This window comes from Zonotrichia albicollis, chromosome Z (assembly GCF_047830755.1).
Source record: "Zonotrichia albicollis isolate bZonAlb1 chromosome Z, bZonAlb1.hap1, whole genome shotgun sequence".
NCBI classification, from domain to species: Eukaryota; Metazoa; Chordata; class Aves; order Passeriformes; family Passerellidae; genus Zonotrichia; species Zonotrichia albicollis.
The window spans coordinates 431,067-441,475 of NC_133860.1; positions in this window are offsets into that span (position 1 = coordinate 431,067).

Below are 10,409 nucleotides of genomic sequence, written 5' to 3' on the forward strand. Positions count from 1 at the left end.
CAACACATTTTGGGAAGCAAGGCTCAACACTCCCTGTGCTAATGCTCAAAGCAGAAGTCACAGTCTCCTTCTATCCCTTAGTCCATTAGCCCTCGGTACCTGTAGCACCTCTTATACCAAATGTTGATGTGGTCAGGTGGGCAGTAGGGTTTTTTTTTTTCCTTATTTGAATATATTTCTAGATTGATCTGTGACCTCAGCTAGTTGAACATACCCAAATAACACTTGGCATCAGTTCAAGGAAAGCAGCAAGGAGCTGGAAGAGGGATGGAAGGAGATGCATTTGGGCAGCACCTCAGTTTTAAGCTAAGTAATGGGTTCTGTGAAATCATGTGCCTGGGTTCTAAATTCAGTTTCGATGTTGCCCTGCCTTGCTTTGTGTTTAATTTTTTATTTACAGAAAAGGTGACAAGCACTTTCTGTCTCCAAAGGAATGTGGAGAGAATCAGGGAGCATTTCCTGCTGGGATGGGAGGAGGATGGAGGTTGAGTGTCCATGCAAAGAAGAGGAGAACACAGAGCTCTTATCTCTGTGTGGAGTAAGAGCTGCTTTAGCCTGGTACAAGGAATCCAGTGAGGCAGACTGGGGAGGAAGAAGGGGAAAGCTTCCAAAACAATGTGTAAAGCCTTTGCCCCTTTCAGGGATGTTTGCAGTAAGACACAGACGCACCTGGAGCGGGTGCTGCTGCACTGTGTTTGCATGACATCTTCCTTTCTTCAGAAGGAGTTGTGTAACCCATCAAGAATGCAGAGAATTGTGGCAACTCTTGTTTCCACAACACTGAGTTAAATCTACAGGTGAAAAAACAAGCCACTATTTTTTTTTTCTGGCATCAGTTACTTCAAAACAGTGGCTTTGACTTTTGTATGATTGTCAGTGACTCAGATGTAAAAGTTTCCTGTGTATGCTGCATTGAAAGTAATAGTCCTTACAAATCACTGAAATCACAAAAAATTGGGTAGATATGATGGGCCATAAAAAGGCAAAAAATTCTTTGAAATGTTAAAAAGAAAAAGAAAAAAAAACCTACAAAAACCTCCTAAACTGAAAACAGATTGTCATGTGATTAACTCAATGTGGGGTTCAGTATGCATACAATGAAAGTGTAGCATATTTAGGTCCATTACAGTAGAATCAGAAAGAGAGTGGTGTTGGCACCCATCAAGGTCCCTGACTTAAGTCAGTAATGTTTAAGTTCATTTAGCAGCAGCCTCTGCACAGTGACTTGTCCTTTCCACACTCCACATATACCTAAGTTTGACATACTTGTCACTGCTGTGGAAGAAACATAAATTTCCAGACACAAATCAGTAGTACATAGGTCCTCTTTCGATCAGGCGAACACAAATCATGCAAACTGAAAACACCAGGACCTGTTCCACAGCAAGGTCACCTACCTTTTACACAGCCCCTTCCCTCTGTAGGAAGTGTTTTATCAAGCAAGAAAACACCATCAGAATAATTTTTCTGCTGAGGAAACAGAATTCCAGAGGTCCCTTTGCCAGCTAATGGGGGTGATCCTTTAGAGTACAGGTCTCAGTTTGGTGCTTTAACCTCGACACCTTAGTGCTTCATCACTGCAGACACACAACTGAGCTGCTGCACAGCTTTCAGCCCCTCTGTTCATGAAAGCTGAAAGCACCCAAAGAGCCTTCTCCTTCCTACATATCTGACTGCTGGTGAAATAGGACAGTGCAAACCCATCTCACGTGACATGCAGGAGTTGTGTTATTGCTGATGGATAAGTAAAATAGATGGGGTGTGTTGCCCTCAGCCAAGCACACAGAGTAATGGGGGAGAGACAGAAAAAAGGGTGCAAAAGGATGAAGAACGTGTTGGGGAAAATTGGAGAGTTGGAAATAATACATATTGAGAAAGGAACTGGAAAAAATTGGAAAGGTCAGAGTTCCAGTCATTCTCGTGGGAGTTTGAACTGTTTTGTCTTGGGTGACATCAACACCAGGCAGGACAATTCCTACCACCAGGAAGACTTTCTTCACCACTTTGCACATGTCCACCATCTCCTGCAGCCTGCATTGCCTCTTCAGAGCAAGCTGAAATCTCTCAGTCACCTTCTTATTCTTTTTTACATTAATGGTCTTGAGCACAGACCACACTGAACAGCACCCAGCCTGTGGTTTTTGAGGTGGTTTTCTTCTTTTCGGCAACACAGCACACTATTTTTTGTATTCTCAGAGGCATTTTGAGTTCTTAACTGAGAAGGCTGAGTGCAAAAAAGAAAAGGGTTAAAAACAACCCAGGAAAAAAATATTTGAGGTCTTTCTTTTCCATAAACCAGAAGAGAAGAAGATGAGTCAGAGGAAAGCCCCAATTCAGAACAGATTTATATCCTGTGAGACTGCCTTTCATGAAGCAAGTTTTAAAGGGCATTAATTCAATATGAGCATTTCCCAAGATCTGTACAAAATAACATTGAAGTAGGAAAATACCATGAAGAGATACGAGCTCAGATTTATCCACTGAGTCAAACACTGGGAAGGGCTGCCCAGGGCTGTCATGTAGTCACCATTCCTGGGGGGATTTAAAATACTTGGAGATGTGGCACTTACAGACATGGAGTCCTGGGGGGCTTAGCAGTGCTTGGTTAAAAATTTGGCTTGATATCTCAAGGATTTTTTTCCAAGCTAAATGATTCTGTGATGCCATGATTCTAAACATACATGGGGGAAACCCTTCTCCAGCAAAATTTTGAATGTTTGACTACTCATTACAATATTTATTAGTAATCATTCAAGACTTCTCACAGAAAGAACATTTATTAAAAAAATAAGAAAACTGAGGAAGAAGGCAACAGTTGATGACATTCAGTCCACTTGGGGAGAGACACTGCACAAATATGTCAGTGTTTTCCTGCAAAAGGTTAAAAAGGAACTGTGTTTTTGTTCTGAAACAGCACTGCCAGCTGTCAATTTACACTCCATTAAAAAAAGAAGGGAAGATTATGTATAGGTTAAAAACAAGACTGTTATAGGAGGTTTGACTTACATGCAGTCAGTCCAAAATTGTGCCCCTTTATCCCCTTTTTAAGAAACCAGTAGAAAATAAAAATTAATTTTATTTCCTGTGGATGCTGTCTGGTTTAGAATTGTTTTGTGTGTGTTTGTTTGTAAGTATCCATACCTTTGCTAACACAAGATGTTATGGTCCAGCAGTGAAGCTGCATAAAACAACATGGATGAGGGAAAAAAATCCAAGAATGTACCATCTTCCTTGTTCTCTCAGTTTAATTTAGTTCTCTTTAGGGAGGAAGAGAAAAATAATGGTAGGGGAAAAGGGGAAAGGATCAAGAGAGAAGAACAGTCAAGTACAAGTGACTCTAAGAGAACAGAAACAAAGGTAATTGCCCAGAGCCTCTTAAAAATGGCTGGGTTTGGCAAACCTGGAAGTTGTGCCAATGAAAATGAAGTGCAGCAAACTGTTTATAGAACTTTCAGAAGCAGATTAGGGTACTAGTCTAATAACATTAGACTAACAACATTAATGGCACTGTTTTGTGGCACCTGTAACCTAACCAGTGCTAGGTCATAGGGGCACAGCCAGTTTGCCAGGAGCTCCTGGGGTGCCCCAGATATTTGAGAGACACACAGGGAGCCCAGGCACAGAGAACAACACCAAACAAGCTGTGCTGTTGGAAGGGTTCAGGGCGATCTGTCTGCAAGAGGACGTTAGGAACACAGGAAACAAAGAATGACAGACTCACAGAATACTGTTCTTTAAGTAATGACTGGATGTGGCACTCAGTGCTGTGGTCTGTGTTTGGTCATAGGATGGACTTGATGATCTCAAAGGTCTTTTCCAACCTGGTTAAGTCTGTCATTCTGTGACTGTGTAATAGGCTGAGTTGGAAGGGACCCACTAGGATTATCAAAGTTCAACTCCCAGCCCTGCACAGGACACCCCAAAACCCACAGCGTGTGCCTGAGAGCATGGTCTGAATCCCACTCCCCTGGGGAGCCATCTCTCCTTTTACTGAAGGGTTAGGGTCTCTCTTTCTCTTTTCATTTCTCCTCAATTCGTGGGGTTAAGGCAATATATGGAACCTTTTAAGTCACTGTTTCAAACTCAGTCTGTTGAATTCAGAAACTGACTGGCCGTGGGAGGAGGACAAATACAAAATGTTTATTTTGCATTTCATCAGAGAACCAGGCTAAAAAGAGGATTATCAAACAGGAAAGGCTACAATCCTGGAATATCCCCCCCTTATCCCAAGACCTCTTTTTTCTTTTCATTGAATTCTAGCCAGCAATTCCAAACTAATAGCTTGCCACTGAAGACACCAGGCTGCCCTACATTATTTCTTTTTTTTTCTGTAAATAGATTGATGTTACAGGTCATGGCTTCCCACACAACAAGAAGTAAGGAACTGGAAAAAAAATCAGCCCTGAAGAGGGACAGGGCTACACAAAGGTCCAGGGGATGCTCAGCAGGCTTAGCAGGGACCATCAGGCTCAGCACTGGGAGACCTGGTAAGGTTCAATCAGCGTAGCTCTAAGTAAGTTTCTTTGTTTAGGCTGCACTAATTGCATCCAATTTAACTTTCCATTTCAGACAATTTTAATTTTTAAATTAGGGTGCCATTGCTGTGCTTGTCATCCAATTGCATTCATTTACATAACTATCCTCGTGTGCATATTTTGAGAGGGAGAAAAGTTAATTTAGGAAAACCCACTAGAAACTGTTTTTGCCTATTCACTTTATCTCTCAGGTTGCAAAGTTTTAAGATTCTTAGTTGCATCTGCTGTTCCAGGGACAGTCAAATTACATCCCACTCAACAGCAGTTAAGGCAGGTTAAATAAAATACATAACTCTGCCTGGGGCTGCTTTTGGAGAAAGATCAAAACACAGAGGTTTCAAATCAGTGTCTGGTACCTCTGTGTGCATGAAAACAAAGGCACCAGAGCAGGGAGGATGGGCTGTGGAGGGGGTCAGGGCTGTAGTCCAAGTTCGAATTTTAAGGTTTGTACATCCTCTGGGATGCTGGTCCTCCTTCTGCTGCCATGTGTGTCTGAGGGAGAGTCCCATCAAAATAAATATTTTTCAGGATACTGAAAATGTCACAGCCTTTATTGGCTGCCCCAGGAAGGGGCTTTAATCCCCCTTTAATTATCTGCCCTTAAACCTTAGCTGTAGACAGCGTGCTCCTACTCCTACTCCACACCTCCAGAACACCAGAGAGAAGCTTTCTGCCTCATGGCGACCCATGGTGTTATTTCAGTGTTTCTGTAGCAAGTAGAACAGAGGCATCTGTGTAGTTTTCTAAATCTGTGGCAAAACGCGTTGCTTAATTGGCTCTCCTTTGTTCCAAACCAAGCTTTTAAAAATGTTTTATTCACTGGGAGGTTTAGTGGTTTGAACACCAATTACTCACGTGCTTGCAGACCTAGGCAGAGCTAAGAAATACCCAAATAAACCACCTTGCCTGGCCATAAGAGCTGTTTGCCAGCAAAAGCCAAGTGGTTTATCAGAACATTAGGGTATGCAAATGAGCAACTGGATCCACCTAATTTCACTAGGCAGGCAGATGCAGCCAGCACAGACTCAGTGTAAGGATATTGATGGGAAAAACATGTTTTTTCAGTTATTTAAAGCTAGCATTATGTACCATAATTGCAAAACACTTCCACTGCACCTTTTATCCTGTTTTTCTGCTGGTGGAGAGAAAGCAGTGCAATGATTTTAATAAATGGTCAGCCTAGATGTACCATCAGCAATTTAGTTATCAAATAATTCTAAATACCTCTCAGCTCATGAAAGTTGTTGATGGCACACTGATTGACTGATTGCATTTGTTCTGCAAGAAGATATAAAGAATTCTTTCTGAATTTTTACTGCAGCTCGGGGATTTTTAAAGCAAAAAGCATTGCCATGGAAGCAGGTAAACAAAACTGCACTTTGCTGAACCTCCATCTACCCACAGTGAACACACCTGCACTGAAGGCAGAGAAATGCCCTAGGTTTGGGGCAAACTTGCAACCAAATCTTAAAAAAGAAATAGAAATTGTGCAGTCAGGTTTGTTTTGCCTGCTAACAGTTCTACTAATTAGAAAATAAAGACAATAAATGAGATGCTTACCCACTGTTCGTCAGTCACGAAGAGTGATGCAGAGATCATGTGTGGGCTTTTAGTAGTGTTGTTATTTAGCTCTTCTTCTTTCCTTTGGGTGCCTCAGGTCCCAGTAACCAGGGAAGGTCCTCCAGGAGTGAAGGGGCTTCTCAGTTGTGGGGAAATCAGTTTGACCAGAGGAGGGGGATGCCAGGGAGTTGTGTGCCCCCTTCCCGGATGGCCCATGCCCGGGATTCCCCAAGCTTGTGGTCCTGCCCCAGTCTGCAGCTCCCCTGGCCCCGTCCCTGTGGATGGCAGGGGGCTTTGCTCCGGAACAGAGAGAGGGAGTGGGGCTGGACCCTTCCTGGGAATGCTGCCCTAAGGAGCTGCTTGGCAAGAGACGCAGAAAATGAGAACTGTATTGAAAGAAATACTTGATTTTGGGGACAGTGAAATGAGCTGTGGCTGGAGCAGGCAAGCCAAGATGGCATTTCCACAGCAGGTACTGTCTGTGGGCTCTGATACTTTGCAGTCTTATAAAAACTAAAAATAAACAAAAAACCTTCTACTTCTACATCTATCAATTCATGGACATACCAGTTAACACCCCAGTTCCAAATCAAAGCTTTTACTGCCGTCAGTGAAAGCTTGCATCTAATGCCACATTTAAAAAAATATTAATATACTAGACTGTATCATCAGCATTTAGCTTAGCAACTCACAAAGGTGTGGACAAATGACTGCAGATAAGAGCAACTTCCATCATTGTTTTGAAAAATTTCCAAGTAATTGGTTTGACAATGGTCCCTAGAGGTGTATCTATTTCTTCCCAGTGTATATATACATATTAAACCAAAATTATTATGCTGTTATTTCCAATGAGATTTTCCAGCATGACCTAAGGGACTTACCAGTGTCTTATTAATAGTTTCTAGGAAATTAGTACCTACTAAAGACCACTGGGAGCTATTAGCCAAAAAACATTGATAAGAAATATAATGCTATTAAAAAAGAAATTGCCCAAGCAAAATGGTTAATTTTTAACAAGAGAAGCATTTTCATTGGTCAGATTGATCTAAACTGAAGCATTATGTGGGGAGTTTTTTTTTTTTTTTGATTTTCACTTTTGCCTGCGCCTGAGATTTTTCCTTTCAGTAATTTACACAGTTCAGGTCCCTTTCAAGGCAAGCACCTTGAACACCTGTGGGGCTGTCTGTATATCTCTTTTTTTTCCAGGGGAAGTGACTGTGTCCAGCTTTGTCTCCACTTACGCTGCACCTCAAGCGCCTCCTGACATGGGTGTGTAGTGCAGCATGGGAGTCACCTGCTGGCCCTGTGTCAGGGAAGAAATGAGTTATTCAGGGAGCTCAGCCCACAGGAGACAATGAAGAGATAAAGCAAATGAACTCTAATTCCTGCCTTTCTCACAACATTTTAGAGGCGTGATTTGAGGTGTGCTGAAAAACAGAAGAGTGCAGATCTCAGAACATTTGGTGTGGTTGTACTTCTTGTTTAACAGTTGGCTTTTCCTCTGAAGATCTGGCTTTTACAGTGAACTACCAATGTGCTGGAATTTCTGCCCCATGGAAAAGCATCTGCTTTTATGCTGGGACCCTGCACCAATGCACCCTGTCTTGTACATCCTTGCTGTCTCCTTACTTTAGTTTTATTTCAGCATATTCTGAAGTGTCCTTCTTTTCCTAAAGTCTGGGGCGCATCCTCTGCTGCTCCCGAATCCTTGCTCTCCCTGGACCCTGACCAGCACTGCCCATGGTCACTGCAGCCAGTGACAGCCCCTCCTTGCTGGCCACCAGGAGGTACAGCTCTGTCTGTCCCTGCTTGGTTCAGGAACTGAACACTCTCCATCCCTGACATACTCCAAAAATCCCCCGGTGGCTCCTGTGCTGCTTCATTTCCCTCCCAGCCAATGCCAGAGATATTCATGTCCCGCAGGAGAAACAGGACACAAGCCAGAGGCTGCTGGTCAGTAGCAGCCCCCATGGAAGGAATTGATGCAGAGCAGGGGCTGCTCTTGCCCTCTTCTCCAGCTCTGCCTCTGCCCTGTGCCACTACAACAACTCAGAGAAGTGGCTGTCATGAGGCGGCACATCGGTGTTGTGGAGAAAAGCCATTATTCTGCTCAGATGCTCTGTGGGCTTTTGTGCAGGCTGATGCTGTTTCCACCAGAGCCTGCAGAGTGCTGTCACCTTCACAGCCCAGCACAGACCAAAACCATGACAGGAAAACATCCCAGGTGTGGTGTAGCACACATCCCTGCCTCCCCTGATCCATAATAAGACACTCAGTACATAGGAGGGGAGCATTTAATTCTGCTTTGGCAATAGGATTTTGAAACTTCCCAAAGCCACACTCCACTGGGTTCATCAGTTCTTACAGGATTACAAGATAGTTTGAGGCTTTCCCTGGCATGAGGTGGGGTGCCTGTGACATTTCTTGATGACAGGGAACAAGGACAACTATAATTCCTTTTCAAATAGTTATCTCAAAGCCCTTTGAAATGCTGTTCACAATTATTGAGACACAGTTAAAAATAGAGAAAAATTATCATAATTAGTTAAATGCCAGTGTTTCCCACCAATTATTTGACAGAAAAAAAAAGTGAATGAACTAGTTGAAATATCCCAAAATGTTATTATCAGGCACTGTTGGTAGCAATTCTCATTTATATAATTCAAATTATAATTTTAAAATTAATTTTTAAATATTGCAAGTTTACTGTATAGATTATGAAATTGAAGCCTTCATTCTCCTGAAGGGAGAATGTCAGGGCTTTCCAATGTCAACAAGGCTGTGATGTGTTTTCTTGGGTGTCCCCATCAACCTAATCAAAATGTATTGAGCTGTTTCTTTTTGAAAGTATAAAGCAGGAACAAAGAACACAACGCCAGGCTACAAGTGCTCCTCTGCTGCCCCATTCAGGCTCTCTGCTCTGCCAAGGTGTAATTTTCTTCTTAGCAAAACCTGGTATCTTTTCATGAATTCCCTGGAATTTCAGCCATAATGGCTTTGTCTCCAGTATGTGACTCTGCTTCACAGCTTTCCTTCATCAGCTGGCATGCACTGCTCCTTGGCCCCATTAACCTTCTTTCTGTGCCTGTGGATGACATAGTCTCCCCTCTCAATGCAGGGCCCTGTCTGGGTAGGCAGTGAAGTCATGATGCATAAAAACTCCTGTCCTGTGCCAGACAGTGACCATCACCAAGTCCTGAAGTTCTCAATGTCAGAAGGGACCTTTGGAAGTACCTGGCAAAGTTGCTGTGTCAGCCAGGCCAGCAGGAGCAGACACTTGCCCAGGATGAGAGTTCCACAGCCTTTCCAAGCAACCTTCCCAGCTGCGGAAAGCAGATGTGACCTCTCTGCCCTGCTGTGTCCCTCTTGCCATGATGTCCCTACGATGTGTTGGGAAAAAGTCCAATTCCCTCATCCTTCTCCTCAGCCTGGGAACAGCCACTGCCTTCCTCATGTGCCCAGCTCTGACTCCCCACCAGACACTGTTCCCTCAGGGCACAGGGCTTAGCCCAGGCTGGCTCCAGGCACCCAAAAATCCCCTGAAAAATCCCTTGGGGAGCCCCAAGCCACATCTTGGATGTCAGAGCTGTCAGAGAAGTGCCAGGAGCGGGCAGGGACCTCTACAGGAGAGGGGGCTCTAGGAGTGCAGGCCTCAGGCTGTATTCCCAGAGCCACAGCCCAGCTGACAGGCACTTGGCCACCTTGCCACAATGTCACAGCCACCCCCTCATCATCATCCTGTTGCAGAGACTCTCCAGCACATCTGCCTTCCCAGCCTGGCTGCCCACACCCAAGGCTATGCCACTGCCCACGCTGGGTTTCTGTGAGGTATTTTCAGGGTCCCCCTTTGTGGGGAGGAAAAATGAATCTGACTCCATATCCTTAGAAGGCTAGTTTATTATTTATGGTTTATATTATATACAAGAATACTATACGAAACTATACTAAAGAATAGAGAAAGGATACAGACAGGAATAGAAAAGATAATAATGAAAAACTTGTGACTCTTTCCAGAGCCTCGATGCAGCTGGACCAGCTGTGATTGGTCATTAACTCAAAACAATTCACATGCAGCTAATAAAACAATGACCAGTTGGTAAACAATGCCCAAACCACATTCCAAAGCAGCAAAACACAGGAGAAGCAAATCAGATAATTATTATTTTCATTTTTCTCTGAGGCTTCTCAGCTTCCCAGGAGAAGAAATCCTGGTGAAGGGATTTTTCAGAAAATATGACAGTGATATTTTTCTGCCCATCTCTGCCTCCAGCCTGTCAAAGCCCCTGTGGGGACGATGGGTCCTGGGGGAACCAC